General features: G+C 43.1%; 1 protein-coding gene across 2 annotated transcripts in view; it reads left to right on the forward strand.

Moving 5' to 3' along the window:
* The first annotated feature begins 4,593 nt into the window (after positions 1-4,593).
* The window catches only part of prr36b (proline rich 36b), a 32,730-nt gene continuing 21,135 nt past the window's right edge, over positions 4,594-16,188 (forward strand). The window contains exon 1 of one of the 2 annotated variants that reach the window (XM_004071977.5): positions 4,594-4,897. The gene's annotated coding sequence lies outside the window, so the exon portion shown is untranslated. The remainder of the gene's footprint in view (positions 4,898-16,188) is intronic. The other variant, XM_011478592.4, reaches the window with a different exon arrangement.

Consider the following 16,188-nt stretch of genomic DNA (forward strand, 5'->3'; position numbering starts at 1 on the left):
GTGATAATGTTGCTCTGCTTGTGTTTGATAACATTTTAGTTCAACTTTGGTATATTATGAATATTTTCTGCTTTCGTTTTCTGCTTTCTTGGCAAAAATTTCAATCAAAATAGAGAAAATTTAAAACAAAAATATTTGCCATTTTTATCATTTAGTATAAACTAAATTCAAAAAGCAGATCTGTGGTTAGAAAAGTTCCCCAAATTTAGGAAATGTATGAAAAGATGTGCAAATTAAAGTGAATACCTCTGAAGTTCTGCTAACTTTTCTTTAAAATGTGTAAAAACCTATCTACCCTGCAGAGGTTGTTTGTAAAAATGTTTGTTTTACAACATTGACTGTATGTGAGGACTGGACTAAGTGACTCCCCGCCCCCTGGCGTTCCAAACAGGAAGTACCTGCTGGTTCCAAAAAGCCAAAATCCCATAGACTTCTGTAGAGAAATAAACAGCTGTTACTCAGTCATTCTATTTCTCAAAATTGCAATTCTTACTGATACATTTTCTTTTAACTTCATAATCCTAATATTTTTCATGCTACTTTTCCGTATTTCGTATTGTTAACCAACCATTCGGATGTCTCAATAAAAGCAGGGGGTCTTGCATTGATAGGTCACAACGTTTGACAGATTATCCAGAGCCCGCTTAGAAATGGTTGGGGTGTGAACTTCTAAAAAGCTCGCTCCTGACTGGAGAGAGTGGTTGTCATAGAAACGTACAGACTCTGACCTATTCGGACCAATCGCTGCTAACTGACGTCCTCTGGCTCCACCATGGCGGCATTGGTGTTGCAAAACAAAATGGCGACTGAAATGACTTCATTTCATTGGCACCGGAAGTAAACCATTTTCTATGGGTGAGGTCACTCACTCAGTCCAGGTCTTGTATACAGTCAATGAGGTGCAATATGACCATCATTAGAAGTTAAGGATGTTTGTTTTAGAAGATTTTTGAAAAGATATAGAACTGTTACTTCAGCTGTTTTGATGAGAATATCTTTTTGGTTGAACTGTGCTTTGGTTAGAGTAAAGTCATGCTTTAAATTTCTATTTTCCCTTTCTTTAATCATGAAGGTTAGACTTCCAGGCCCCAACCATTGAAGTCCCACTCCGATAATCTTTTGCTCCATTGTAAAATTTAAAAACCTGTGGGGTTTTATAGGACATAGTTTCTGCAGAGCGGCAGTAGTTCTTTAGAAACTTGCCTCTGTGTTCTGGGTGGGACAGTTAGTGCGGAGTAAGCCTGCCCTGATGTCGCATCATCCTTTTGTTTTCACTCTCTTTCCCTAGCTCACCGGTGCAACGAAAAGGCTGAGCAATGTTGGAGCTATTCAGCCGTACAGTTTAGATCCAGATTCCAGCTCAGACAAGGAAAGCTGAGACGATGTTGATGCATCAGAATGGAGCAGAGCAGGGAGCTTGCAACCTGCCGACTGTTTCCTCTGCTCCTGACTCCACGATTAGAATAAAGAAATACTCAGAAGTGCAACTTAACTTGTGTTTTTTATGTCCTCCATTGTGAGAAAAAAAAGTCTCCATGAACATTTTAAAAACATAATGTTCATAGAAAGGGGTCTTCAAAAAATTTCCCGGACACATCTTGATCACAAATCTTATCCTGGTTTCACCATCAGTCACCACTAGAGGGAGTAGCTTGTTCCTTTTTTTTCTGCCCCCAGCCCACCAATCACAGGGGATCAATACAATGAAAAGCAGTGCAAAATGGACAGGAAGGAGAAGACACGTGCACTTTGAGGGAGGCAGCCTAAAACATTAACCACATTAAAGTTTAACTATGCTGAGCCAAGCACTTGACCTTGAAGTCCCCCATTATCGAAGACATCTAAACAGGCTAAATGGAGGAGGAAATGGAAAAGACAGAATACTGATTATGCAAATAAGAGCACACAAAGGGAGGTGCACGCTCACTCACAGGCATGTAGGAGTGGTGTCAGTGTTTGATATGACAAGCTCCTGCATGCATTATCCTGCAGGGAGCTTATAAGCAGCTGGTCAGTTTGCTGCAGACAGCATCTTTGGGGTCAAAGACTCATTATGTTTGACCTTATTAACAAATCCTTTTTTTTTTAACCTTAAAAACATATTTGACCCACATGCTCTAAAAGAGTGTGCGTCTTTGTGTGATGATGATCCAATAATGAGGTTCTCCCTGCTTTTCTTGTGAGCAGTTTGCGTGTCGGTGAATGTGGAGGCATCCTGCATGCTAATGACATGCAGCGCTGGGGCCTGATGATCTTCAGGGAGCCTGTTGTGTGCACGGCAGCTGCATGTGTTCACCTGAATAGACAGCTCCCACCCTTGTGTGAAGTGATGATGTTTTTTAAGGAAGCCACTTGTGATGATACGAGGAGATGGGTGTGCCTCAGATATTCAAACCTGAGTGCAATCCGACTCCTCACAGCAGAATAAATGAAACCCAAGGAGGAGTGAGCGCATTTCTGGTTAACTGACCCATGTGTTGTGTAAGAGTTTGTGAAAGGTAGCCGACTCTTGACCGGAGGCCAGCTTGTTTTTGTGGGGGGGTGACTGAGTGCCAGTCCCTTTCGTGCTGTGACCGCCCCAGCTGGAAAGCGAGTTGTGTGGAAAAAAACACAATGAGATAAACAACAGGGGAACTGCGCGCCGGGGTACACAGCCCAGCCTCTTCCTGCCTCCGCTCCGGCTCGCCGTCACTGGTGTGAAAAAACACCTTCCTTTCTTTGTTGCTCCCCGCTGACCTTGCCAATACGTCCATCGGCTTCCAGTTGGCAGGCACTGAACGCCCCTGTGCACAGCTTTCCCCTTCTCCTCCTGAATATGGTTGCAGTCAAACCTGCAGGCCGTGCACATTTTGGCCCCGATGGCCAGCTCTTCGAAACACCAGATTGAATCTCTTATGTCCCTGTGGGATTTTACGAGATGTGGTAGCACCTAACTGCCAGAAGCTGATCATTTTTCTGAGCTGTAAGGCTGTATGCAATCCCAGAGTGCCATGAGGTCACTCCCAGCAAACAAAGCTTCCTGTGGAAATCTGACAAAAGAGATAAAAAGACACCAGGAGATAAGGGTTGTTTTCCCACAAATGCCCTCATGCAAATCAAGTTTGGTGGATGTATTTTTGGGATGAAGAAAGAAAATCCCACCACAGCGAAGCAGCACACAAAAGGGACTGGCTCATCCAGACAGGCGCAGAGGGCTGCTGGGAGCTGAGCATGCAGCGCCGGAGACAGCCAGACAGATGAAGAGGCAGACGGCGTGCCCACCCAGACGGTCTCTGGTGGAGAGCTGTGCTCTGGAGAGGAGCGCAGAAACCTCCAAAAATAAGCTCCTTCGCCGTCCAATCACGGCCCACCAAGAGTCTTGGTTTAAATCTTTTTTCCTCTCAACCTCCATGTCTTTCAGTTTCAGATATGTTTCTTGGGGGAGAATCTGCAACACCAAACGAATCATCTTATAACCGACAGGTTTAAAGAGCATGGAGGGATTCTGCAGCCCTGATGCAACAGTAGCATGAAGGCAGACAATGCAGGCAACTTGTGGCATGCGGTGTCACACGGGTGCACAAGTGTGTGCAAAGAGTGCGCGTGAATGTGTGTGTGTAGATGTGTGCAGTCAGGCATGGAGAATGAAAGAAAAGGGTTTGAACGGTGAAGAAAAAGGGCTCCAGGGGCCCAGGGGGGAGGGCAACAGACAAACTGGGAGAAACTCGGACAAGAGAGTAGGGTGACTTGCAAGAGGTGACATCATCCTTGATTTGAATAATCCCCAAAGCCTGAGAGGTGATTGGCTGTTCCTGAAAAAAGAGAAGAGTTCCTCTGCTATTCGCTATTCAGCCCTTTCAATTCAGGCATGGCGCGCTGTCTGGTGAATGCGCCATTCAGGGAATCACAGGAAAACTCTGATTTTTGGAGAAAATAAAAAGATCTTTGATTTGCATTTGAGGCAACGTTTTCCCACTTGACACATTTATCCTGTTAAAACCTTATACCCCCCAAATTATAAAGTGGGGATGTGTTGAACATCCACGCTGTAACCACATGGTGAGACGTAGATGGAGAGGAGGTCATGACCTTCATTGCCCTCATGCAAATGAAAGCCCCGCTTGTCCATTGCACTGAACATGTTTGTCTTCATCGTTTCGGTGTTCCTCTACTTTACATTCTCTGGCCTTTCTTAAATGGTAAACGAACACTGTTATTTCATCATTTTCAAGTGAAAAGCAGTTAATAGGTGATAATTTAAATGCTTACACATCGAGTCCAGGGATTTGTGTTCAAAAGCAGAAAGCTGGTTCATAAATTCCATATTCAAAAACCCATTTTAAATAGTTTATGAGGTGAATAAATGATCCAAATGATTTGTTTGTTTTTGAAACAACACAAAATTACGTCTTTGGGTTCCGCGGGTTGTTTGAAATTTTAACATCCCTTTCCAAAAAAAAAGTCACTTCGGGGCAAACAAACTACATTGTGCTTGTTATATTTTATTTTGAAACATATTAAACATTTGAATTTGCTTTATTTATGTCAAAGTGTGAACGGATTTTGTCGTGAGTGCTTCAAATTCCGACGTTTCTCCAGGTACTTGAAGGCAGCGCTCTCCTCCTGTCCATCCATCCGCTCACCGGCTTACTATCGAGTGTAGTGAAGGGAAGCGTCACTCTCCTCCTTTCTTCCCGTTCGTGTGCGCGCATCTCTCGTGAACGCCAGAGAAAACCGGCATCGGTTTTTTCTGTCTCGTTCGTGCTCGAATCCGTCCGCCGCGCTTTCGGTCCAGGTTGTGTCCAGACCCAATTATCTGCGTGTTCCGGCTCCGAGATCCCGCCACGGCGGACCGGCTAACGTTGGGCGTAGCTGGGGAGGCTTTTCCCCGTGTGCCGCTGCACTGACTGACTGACTGGTAAGGTCCAAATCTTGTTTTAAGCTAATATAGCATGCTAACATATAGGAGTTTCCCGCTAATTCGTTTGCTAATATGTCGATTAAAAAACAAAGAAACAAAAACAAACAGACTTTTTATGTGTTATGGCGACTGTGACAAACTGCTCTGGGTTTTTTTTTTTTTTTTTTTAGATAGCAGGAGCTTTTAAAAAAAAGCTGCCGTCGTTTTTCTGTGCAGGAGAATTTCCAGACGGTGCGTCAGTGCGGTTTCTTTTTTATGTCAATTTATCTTTTGGTCGCGCGGCTCCGTTCCATCATGAGTGGATGCCCCCCGCCCGCCCGCCCGCCCCGGTGAAAAACGGCTGAAGGGGCGGCGGCGGCGGCGGACAGCATGGTCGCGCAACAGACCAGGGAGAACTGGGCTGCTTTTTTTATATATATAAATGACGGGGGGGGGGGGGGGGGGTGTGAATGTCGGGAATCGCGCCTCTTTGTGACATTGTGCCTGATGCATGGACGCGATTTTTCACCCGGAACTTTCTCCTCTTTTTTGCCTCCCCTCCTCCATCCGCCCTTCCCATTGTTCTGTGATGGGCAAAGTGGAGCCGAGAAATGTCTCAGCCGCCCGGGGGAGGCACAACATCAACCTTCTATTGAATTCAGCAGCATTTCCTCACATGCTGAAGTAAATCTGCCATTTCATTTAAATAATCTGTAAAAGTGATCAGACATCATTTCCAGGCTGGAGGGGCTCTTGACTCTCGTCCATTTAGTGGTCCCCAAAGTCTGACCCAAAACGTGCAATAAAAGTCTTTATCCTTGGCCCAAAACTTAATTCTGCTCCCCCGAGGTGGTGCAGACAGCCTCATAAATTGTCTAAAGCTTAGCAGCCCCCAGTGGGGGACTGGGTCAGCCAATGGTCCAGCTAGATGCTGATGTCATCCCGAGCACATGGCATCCCGGGGCAACTAATGTGTGCACTTTGAAAGCCGCCTGGGCCACGCTGGGGGCTCTGAGACTCTCCGGCTCTCCTTTAGTCAGATGTGGGCTTAGCCATCAGCAGGTTGCCCCCCGCCCACCCCTCCCCTCTGGCGGCTGGATGGATGAGCGAATGGCTGACTCACAGACTTGGTGGAGGAGGTGGGGGGAAATGACAGCCAGGCGTCCTAATGCAATCATGTCAAAATTAAATTTAGCGGCCATTAAAAAGCACACCCTCTTTTAATGAAGTTATTTAGCTGGACTTTGAAGGATTATGAGTTGGAGGATGTGGATTATGACCAGCGGCGTTCTCTGAGGGGAGGGGGGGATTTGTCACTAACTCAACCTGGATAAATCTCCTCAGAGGAAAGCTTTGTCTGTGGTTGCAGTCTCTCTACATCTGTGGATGAATTGTATGCAGATTTGAATCAAAAGTTTCCCTTAGGTTCAGTCATGTAGAGCTATTGACTGTAAATGAGAACTGGACTGAGTGACCCCTCCCCCCTGGCGTTCCAAACAGGAAGTACTCACTGGCTCCAAGAAGGTTCTATTGAGAAACAAACGGCTGTTACTACGTCATTATATTTGTCAGTATATCCATTGTTTGATACCTTTTGTAAAATGTTCTTGTAAATATTATTTTTTTTAATTGTATTTTTTTATTTATTGGAAGATATTGAAGTTATAAATTGACCAATCAGATGCCTCAATAAAATGATGTGATGCCCACTGGCCCCTACTTTGAACATTTGAAATGTTTGAGTGACAGATTTTTCTGAGCCCGCTTTCCAGTGTTAGGCGTGTGGACTTCCAATAAGCTCACTCCTGATTAGTGAGAGTGGTTGCCATAGAAACGTCGCAGACCGAGTCAGACTAACTCGGACCAATCACTACTTACTCAGGTCGTCTGGCTCCAACATGGCGGCGTGAAAAAAATGGCAACTGAATTGACTTCATTTCATTGGAGCCAGAAGTTAGTCGCACTTACTCGGTCCAGTTTTATATACAGTCTATGCTTGGAACAGACCTATTTGCCTATTTGGTTACATTTCTATGAGTCAGTCTAGTTTGTCCAGTGGAATAATTCATCCACAGATTTATGAATCGTCATGTAGGCCCGCCCCGCCCAATAAATAAAAAACTATCATTATTCCGAAATCATCCTGTGCCGCAAAAGACGGCATAAGCGGCAATAAAGGGCTACCTTAAAAGTTTACACACATCCTAAAAAATGGCAGCTTGATGTATTTAATGAATCAAATAAATACCTTTACGCATTTTTGACCTATTAGATTGGCCCCCAACGTCATTGACCAGATTGAATGGAGTCTCTTTATGTTGGATGCCCGCCTCCTGTGTAGACATTTGGAGGACAATTTAAGTTATGTTGACTTTTATTCAAATACAAATGGGTTGCAGTGAAATGGAAATAATGAATTAGTTGTTTTTTATTTTCCTTTTTTGCTCCTGTGCTGTCATATCGCAATATTGATCACTAATATTGTACATTGCAAGTTTTCCTCATATTGTGCTGCTCTATTGTCACCATTTGCTTATACTAGACTGTTTTTTTTCTCCAATAAAAACAACATAATTAATAGAATTGTGAAAATAATTCTATTTCTTCTAATCCACTGAGTGGCTTTTGGTCTTTCTGTTGGGATTCTGTGTTTATTGAATGTTTTTTTGTAGGTTGTGAATCTTAATGACCCATGTTGCCCTGTGCTGGCCTCTTGACCCTGAGGGGGGTGATGATTTCTCCACTGATAGACCTGTGTGTCAGCTTGCTGTTTGCCTGAGGCCTGGTATTAGTCGGCGTGTGACTCAGGACCCCCCCAGCTCTGATCTACTCCAGGCCTCTGACCATCAAGCTTTTTCCAGCTTGGACCCGTGGCTCTTACGTTCATTGGCGTCATTATAAAATTGCCACCGTTCTTTGTCCCTCTTTAATCTGGGAGAACACGCGCACAATAGTTTGTTGTTTAGAGATTACCACAACACAAACACAAACAGAAAGGCTGACTGTATTTCCTGCTGTTTGCTGGTTGATTGGGGCTTAAGGAAACTGCCACGGGCGCCACAGCGAATTTGCACAGCGAAGATAAAACAGAGACAAACCCTGCTGTTGTTGTCTCTGCTCCTAGCCTTGATGGCAGCCACGCTCTGGGGTATCGCAGTTGTCGAGATGTGCTTTTGGCAGCTGGTGGCGCAGTTTGGGGGCTGCATTTGCCAGCAGCTGCAGTAATTTGCCGTGTTTGGACGCTGAATTCCTCTGGTGGGAGGATGGATCATAGATGTGGCCTGTTGCTAGGCTTCCAAAGTCTCTTTTAATGGTGTATATTGTTCCCGTGGAGAGTGGTAATAGTTGTAATTGGGTATCAAGACAATTGGGTCATTTCTGGATCACAGATTGCCTTTGTCTAAAGGGAGGTTCTGTGTTAATTTAGAGGAAATGGGATTTAAAAAAAAAATATATATTTCTTAGAAAGCTGTTTTTCCTCTGATCCGGTCAAGCACCTAACCTGCCTGCCATCCTGCAAGGGTTCAGATCCCATCTGGGTTCCACTTCAAACAAGAGCTAATCCTCTTATGAACTCAGCTGTTCCACTTTTGTGTGTTGCTTGTTGGTGCTGGGGGGCACAGACACCCGCAAACGGTTTTGAAAGAATGCTGGAGCCAACCGAGGGTGTCTCTGCTTATCTGTCCAGATGCTTCGGTGCTCCGCCCTCCCCATCTCCGCTCTATCTGGCGTTATTGATCCAAGCTACCAGCTGGTCTAGGGCCGGTCTGATCTTATTTACCCCCAGAGAGGCGCTTGTTTGCGGGCAGACAGCCGGTATGGACATGATCCAGCAGCATGTTCAAGTTACAAATTAGCCTTCTTGACAGAGACCTCTTCTTTTTTTCCCTCTTTGCCTCCCTTTTACCCACATCTTCTTCTTAAACGTCATCACCGCTGTCCTCTGTATCACCCAGGGGACATCTAAGACCATTACAGGAGCCTGTCCCACTAATGCACTTCCCTGTCTGTGTCCTCCAGTCATCTGGTCATCTCTGGAGCTGGCTCCCCACTCCCCCCAGAGTGATCAGAATCCACAGAGTTGGTGTCCTATTGGTGATGGAGCGTTGCCAGGTTACAGTAGAGTTCATGTGCTTGGGTTAGGATTTGGTTGTAGTTGCTTTTTGGCTCTTTCTATTGTTTCAAGACCCAGTAGACCCTCCACCCTGCCTCCCCACAGTATTGTGTAGTACCTGGGACACACTGAGGTCTCTGTCAACGCCACCTCCCTTGTTTGTATTTGTTTCCTGTCACTCTCTCTGTCTGAACTGGTTGAGGACGGATGAGGTAGACTGTACAAGATAAGCGTCTTTCTTTGTCCAGGGTTAACAAGCTCTGTCATGTGTTAATCTGCGTGCCCCCCATGGGGCCGAGTTTCACTTGGCCTGAAAGAGGCGGACAGGGCAGCAGTGTTTGTGTGCATCAAATCTGATGTTTGACACGGCAAAAGAGAGCGAATGACACGAAGGATCTACCTACAAGAAAAACAAGCAGTTTAAGGTTAAAGTAGCTCATTTGATGTCTTTTTTGCATTTTAGTCAAATTCAAGCTTGTATTGTGTTGTGGTGTAGTTTGTTTGTCTGTAACATCTTAAGGTAAAGCTCCAGAGAGTTTGAAGGATTAGTCCTTTAGATCACATGTTTTGGTGATCCAGGTGACCGTCACTCAATCTGCTGTTGTCCGTCCGTCTCACGTGCCGGCATCTAAAGAGAAGAAGACAAATGAGGCTTTGCTCCTTTTTCTCAGCAGGGTCTTTGTTTTGCTTTTCTTTGTGTCGCCGAGCGCCTGCAGCCCACTGAACCGCTAGAAACCACTTGATAAGAACCACTGTGCATTAGTTAGGCAGCAGTGGAGCCCGGTTCCCTCCACTTTTTATGAGAGGTACGTCGGTATCACCAGTTTTAAAGTTTGATCTATTACAAGTTATGATTGAAAGCTGGAACTTTGTGGGTTTGATGCTTAAAACCAAAGCTGAGCTTGTTGCAGTTCAGTCTGGATGAGCTTGGCTGTTTCTGTGTGGTTTTTTGGTAACATGCTGTGGCGGCAGTAGCGGCCTGAGGGCTGAATGGTGATATTGACACCATCATGCAGCCAGAGTTTGATGCTGGAGACATCACGCCCGGTCTGTTGCACATAGTAGTCGTTAATTCACTTCTCAGGTTGATTTTAGCATATGGTCAAAGAATTAAAGCAATGCCATTTAGCCTGATAGTAATTAAAAAGTTACAATAATAAATGTGACAATTTATTCAAAAAAAACCCAAATGGTTATAACCCTTTTAAAATTGAAACAAAAATGCGGTAAACAACCTTGCTCTGATTGACAGATGACTGTTGAATCCCCACCTTTAGAGTTTCTGGGGGGATTTCTGAGGATTGCTGCTTCTGTTGTCTAGCTTTGTTCGGTCTAAGTCAGTGATCTGCAACCTTTGATGCTAAAAGAGCCATTTGGGTCAAATTCTTCCTCGCCAAAACCCAACGAGAGCCGCAAAGTCAACTTTTTATTTTTGTGGCCATTAGGTAATTTCTTTAATTTAAAATGTACCTTTTTAATATTAACTTTTAATGAATTATGCAGAATTATATTTTTCGATATGTATTACAACTTTAATTTATTTTACCGGTACTTTAGACAGAAGCACATACAAGTTTATTTCAAAATAAAAATGCTTCCCGTGTCAATTAACTTACTAACATATCATTTTTTTAAAAAGCATGTAAAGCATTTGCATTTTTTTGCAGCCACAATGATGGGATGAAAGAGCCACACGTGGCTGCGGCGCCTCAGGTTGCAGACCCCTGGTCTAAGTGTTTTAGTCATGTTTTGTGTTTGAGTTAGGTGCTGTTAGGTTTTGTTTTCACAGTCTCACCAGATGCCATCTGATGGTCACCCACTGCTGTTTTCCTGTTGGTCAATTAAATCTTAAGATATTAACATTCAGGTCATCCATTACATCACCTTTTTGTCGTCTCATATTTCAGGATTTTTATTTTATTTTTTTGTATGTTAAAGTTTTCATCCTAACAAGTCACATCTCCTGCATTTGTGTTCTCTAATCCTGAAATACTTTTGAATTTCTTTGTCCATCTGGTTGTTTAATTGTCCTGTTTTGGGAACGGCCTTGTTTGATGATGTCATAAGAATGTGACCACAGAGCTAAAAAAAAAAAAGAGGTGGTTTTGAATGGGTTCAACACAAACCAGTGGATGGATGGCATCACATCCCGCTCCACCCATCTGACTGAATCACATCTCATATACTTCCAAGTGTTTTTGCTCCTCGTTTGCTCAGCAATCCCATGATGCCATGGGAATGCCCCAAAGAGCAGCTGTTTGTTTTCAGGCTTGAACCATTTTCCTCAGCTCAGGGGTGTTTGTGAGGTGATTAGCATTAAGCGGATGGAGACGGACGGCGCTTGTTGTAAAGTTTCTTCCTGAATCCTTCGCCGCATCATTCGTCTGTTTTGACGGGTCAGCAGCATTTGGATGCATCCAAGCTGAGGTTTGTTGTGGTCCAGAGATGTTAATGACTCTTCTCTCTGACAGATTCTTGAAGGCAGAGCTCACGTTACAAATGGAATTGTTTATTTTACAGTGTAAACAGTTGTTGTGCACATGTCTCGTCTATAAACAGTTGTGTTTTTTTCTGGTCAGGCCAATAGGCTTGAAGTAAATGGGAAAAAAATGCTTCATACTTGTGAACAGAAATGTGAATAACAGCATCCATCTACTGTTGGCCTGATTTAGATCCTTTTCAGAATAAAAGCGTATTTAAAATCTTCTTAAAATATTCAAAAGAAGCGTATTTTGCATCAGACCTTTGAGAAAATTGATTTCACAGTTATTATTATTTATTTTTAATATCTCATACTTAAGATCGAGAGACATGTGATCACATAGATATCCATTTCAGAGACTCCTTTAACAGTCCATGCATGAAGTGGAGAAGTCACTGAAACAACTGTTGTATTACCGAGTGGGCTGAATGAACAATCTATGGCCCTGTGCCAGCAAGTGGCATCTCCAATGGGACTTTGTCTGCAGAAAAGAGGAGCCATGGATGGACCCATTGTGCCGTGTTTTAATAAAGCAAACGGCCACAATTAGAGGGGGAAAAAATAAAAAGCTGCATCTCATGTGGTTTAATCTGCTGATGCTAGGTGATGCTGCAGGAAACGCGGCCGTAAATTATTGAAGCCGCTCTGCAGCCTCAGGTTTCTTGAAGGTGTCACTTTGAGAAACACAACACGCTGTGCGGTTTGTTGTGCACTAAAATCTTGTTTTTGAAACCCAATAATGCATGACATGACTTTTAATGCGTATGTAGTTTTTCTCCAAAACAATTGGTGAAAAAATTGGTCTCAGTTGTCAGCAGCAGTAAGGAGTAGTTCACTAGTGCTAGTTAACAGTAAGCAGCATTGCTCCTTGTAAAGATAAGAAGCATGAACGCTCCAGGTCAGAGGTCTGCTTTGAACACAGCTGACCCAGTACGGTCCGGTCTGGTCCGGTCCGCTCAAACCAGGAGTAACGGTGGAGTCTGGTCTGCGGTTCTTCATAAATGGGTGGTTGCATCCTCCACACAGACTCACTTTCTTTAGTCTATACATCTCTTTCTGGTGTCTCCACCCCCCACCTCCATCAGCACCGCTTCCTCTACCCACAATCCCTCCCTTATTTAGAGCAGGCCCCGGGGATGGAAGGAGGCTCGCAGAAAGCATGTGCACTTGTCTGTGTGCACACAGTTGTGTATTGTCGTCATTTTGTGCGTTCTGCTGCACTGTGGACCATCTAATGATGAGAATGAAGACGGAAGAAGCTTCTATTTACGTTTTGTAGTTGTATTTTTTTACATTTGTTTGGTGAAGTTTTAAAAATTAGATTAGTTTAATTAAGATTGTAACGAGAACCAAAAAATATGAAGATTCTTAAAAATGAAAGCACACCGACAGCTTCTGAAGTACTTTACTTGTTTGTGGCTCAACATTTGTGGTCCAAAAAAAATAGAAATGAGTGGAACAAAATATCTGTGTTCAAATGGATTTAATGTCCTGACAAACATGTGTGAATGTCTGATGAACATTAAATCAATATATTTACAGAACTCACTCACGTGGTCTTCATGATGGGTCCCCACATCAGGTGCTGCTAAAGGAAAACTGGACTTTGGTGCGTCTGTTCTCTAAGAGCGGCTCTATAAAGGAAAGCCAGTCTCTACACGACCCCCCCTCCACACACACACACACACCCCCAGCACATATAATGGTAGATTGTTCTCCGAACAGAAATGAGGTCAGAGTGTTGGATTGTTGTTTAAATATGTTGATGAGCTGATTATTCAGGAGCTCCGACACCGAGTAGAGCTCATATCCAACACAAGAACTGTGGCGGCTTAAACGCTGCGGCGGCGGCCGCTCCTTCCCATAAACAGGCTGTGTTTACGTCCTCATGTGGGTATTAGGTCAGGGTGACTCCTTTAAGGTTGATCCACCTGCAGTGCTCCACATACTGAACACGAGAAACAAAGCAGCCTGGAAAGGACAGGTTAACATGTATTTCTCAGTTGTTTCATGTCAGGCTGTTGTGTGTACAGTATCTCATCTTCGTGTTTCCGGATGATATTTTTGATGTTTGTGTGGGTGTCCTCGACTCTCTGGCACTGATTAGATCATCATTGGGGCTTTCAGAGAATTTGGAGTGGGAAGCCGATAGTGCATGACTGGGACACATTGTTAACACCACTAGTCCAATATTTGACGTAGATCTTTGTATCCCCTCCTGCTTTTTTTGTGGTGAAGAGTTTTGCTTCAACATCATCTGAAAGATCCAACAGGGTCATCTGTCTGAAATCAGGTGGTGATGTTGGGTCGATCAGTCCCCTTTCTTCTCCTCTGGGTCACCTGTGCACCACCTTCGAGGATCTCCCAAACCAGCGATGGGATCATCTCTGTACTTTCAGAATGTTCTACCACAACACTTTCATATAATGTGGGTTTCCTAACGAATATCTAGTTAATTCATATTAAATCGATAGATTAGGGGCTAAAGTCAACACAAAAGTATTATGTAATGGAACAAAGTAATCTTATCCTATTACAGGCCTCTTATTGTAAACCACCTTCGGCAGCTATAGTTAAAGTGCCAGTGAACCAGAACACATTTAATCCCAGTTGATTCAGTCAAGCTGCTTAGAAACGACAAGGGTTGTGCCTCATAGCTCAACTTTCAGACTTGTGTCACCATATGGATGTGAGACCCCCCCCCCCCCCCCATGTAAACTCATCAACACGTCAAGAGGAAATGAGGTGGAATCCATTAACGGTTCTAACTGCTTTTATTATGAAGGGTTTAGTTCTGACGAGTGTAATAGTGATTAGACTTGAGGTTTGTCATTTATTTTATCAGCATCTTTGTTTAACTTTATTTGTTGCTCTAAAAGAGGCTTTTAATTTTCTCCAAAAAATACCAGTCTTATAGTAAGAGTGAAATAGTAAAGTTTGAATGAACTTCCTGTAGGCTTTGTTTGTCGTCATCAATGACTCTTTGATTAAACCATTGACTGTAGCCGAAAACTGGACCGAGTGAGTGTGATGTCGTATGTAGAAACTTTGTTGCTTCTGGCTCAGGTCAGATGAAGTCGATTCAGTCGCCATTTTTTTGCAATGCGGACGTCGCCATGTTGGATGCAGAAATCATCAGTAAACAGGGATTGGTCCAAGTTGGGTTAAGCCATCGTTTCCATGGCAACCACTCTCGTCAATCAGGAGGGAGCTTGTTGGAAGTCTACACCCCTCCTGCTAGAAAGCAGGGCTTCCAATTAAACGTTTCTAACGTTCAACGCAACACCATGCACTTTTAGGGATCTGATTGTTCAGTTTATAACTTCAATAACTCGGACAACAGAAAAAAAAGTATTAAAAATAGTATTATCAATAAGATAAAGGAAAAAAAGGTAGGGAAGCAAGAATGACTAACAGCTGCTTTTTCTCTATAGAATTTAATGGGATTTTCTTTTTCAATTCTTTGGCTTCCTTGGAGCCACCAGGTACTTCCTGTTTGGAATGCCAGGGGGGGAGGGGTCACTGTAAATGGTTCAAATTCTGAAAATATTTTGTTGTCCTTTTCATCAGAGTTTACAATTAAGTGTGTTAAATCGCTGTGTTTACATTTGATGCAACAATTTATTGGTATAAATTGTTTTAGCTTCTGAGTGGTTGGTTTTACTTTGGTTGGGCCTCCAGGTGTCCAGCAAACGAAACATTAGGTTCTTAATGGACTTCCCATAAACACTTTTAACTGTTGACAAATGTTTTTATTCTTTGGAGGTGGCTGGTCTTACTTATGTCATCCTTAGAATTAGAAGTATTGCTTCTTCTTCTTCTGTTTTCTTGTCTTTGCTGCAGAGTTGGGAAAAGTGACCCTTGATAAATAATACCTAATAAATAATGTACTAATAGGATTTGTTCCAAAAATAATCCAATGTCTTCAAACTGAAATAAATAAAACAAAAAACAAACTGTCAACTCTACACCACAACACAACGGCACTACTTTACCTTAAAATAAAAAGCTAATGTTCAAGAATAAATTTTCATTTTATTCTGAAAATCACAACATGTAAATGTCTGTTTAAAGTTAAATATGTTTAGTGTTGTTTCTATTGTAATGTGTCTATTTGAGGATGTCTGATTCCCAAAGTTCAAACTCAGGTTTACCAGTTGAACATGAAACTTTGCATGACTTCTGTTCAGATTAGAGTTAAAAAACAGAAAAATTTCGTTTTGCAGTGAGAAATTTATGTTTTCACTTATAGAACTTGAACTTTCATAGTCAGCATCTGCCTTTGGCCTTTTTGAGTGACCTCAGTGTAATTTCAGTGCAAGATTTATGTCTGTGTTTCACAAAGAACAAACAAAGAAAACCAGACTGCTCTTGGCCCGGTTTGCTGCTAGTTCCTGCTTTCCACAGTCTGATTATCCTGATGACACTCGGGAGAGACGTGCAATCTCACAGCTGTCTGAAGAAATAAAAGAGCTCCTCTGGCTGTGGATTTATGACTCCCTGTAAGACATCGGCAGCACCGGTTTCCATGGAAAGGAGCTGAGAAACGAGTATTCAGTTTGCTGTGGAAGGATCCAAAACCAAACAGTCTTTAAAGAGGCGGGAGTTGTGCGCAGAAGCACTTTTGTGGTTAAATTAGGTCACAGTGTTGTGAGCTATAATACTCCTGAATCAAACACTTTAATGGAAGATTATAGGAGGTAAGAAAAAGGT

Source organism: Oryzias latipes, chromosome 8 (genome assembly GCF_053564925.1).
Source record: "Oryzias latipes strain Hd-rR chromosome 8, Olatipes_Hd-rR_3.1".
Lineage (NCBI taxonomy): Eukaryota > Metazoa > Chordata > Actinopteri > Beloniformes > Adrianichthyidae > Oryzias > Oryzias latipes.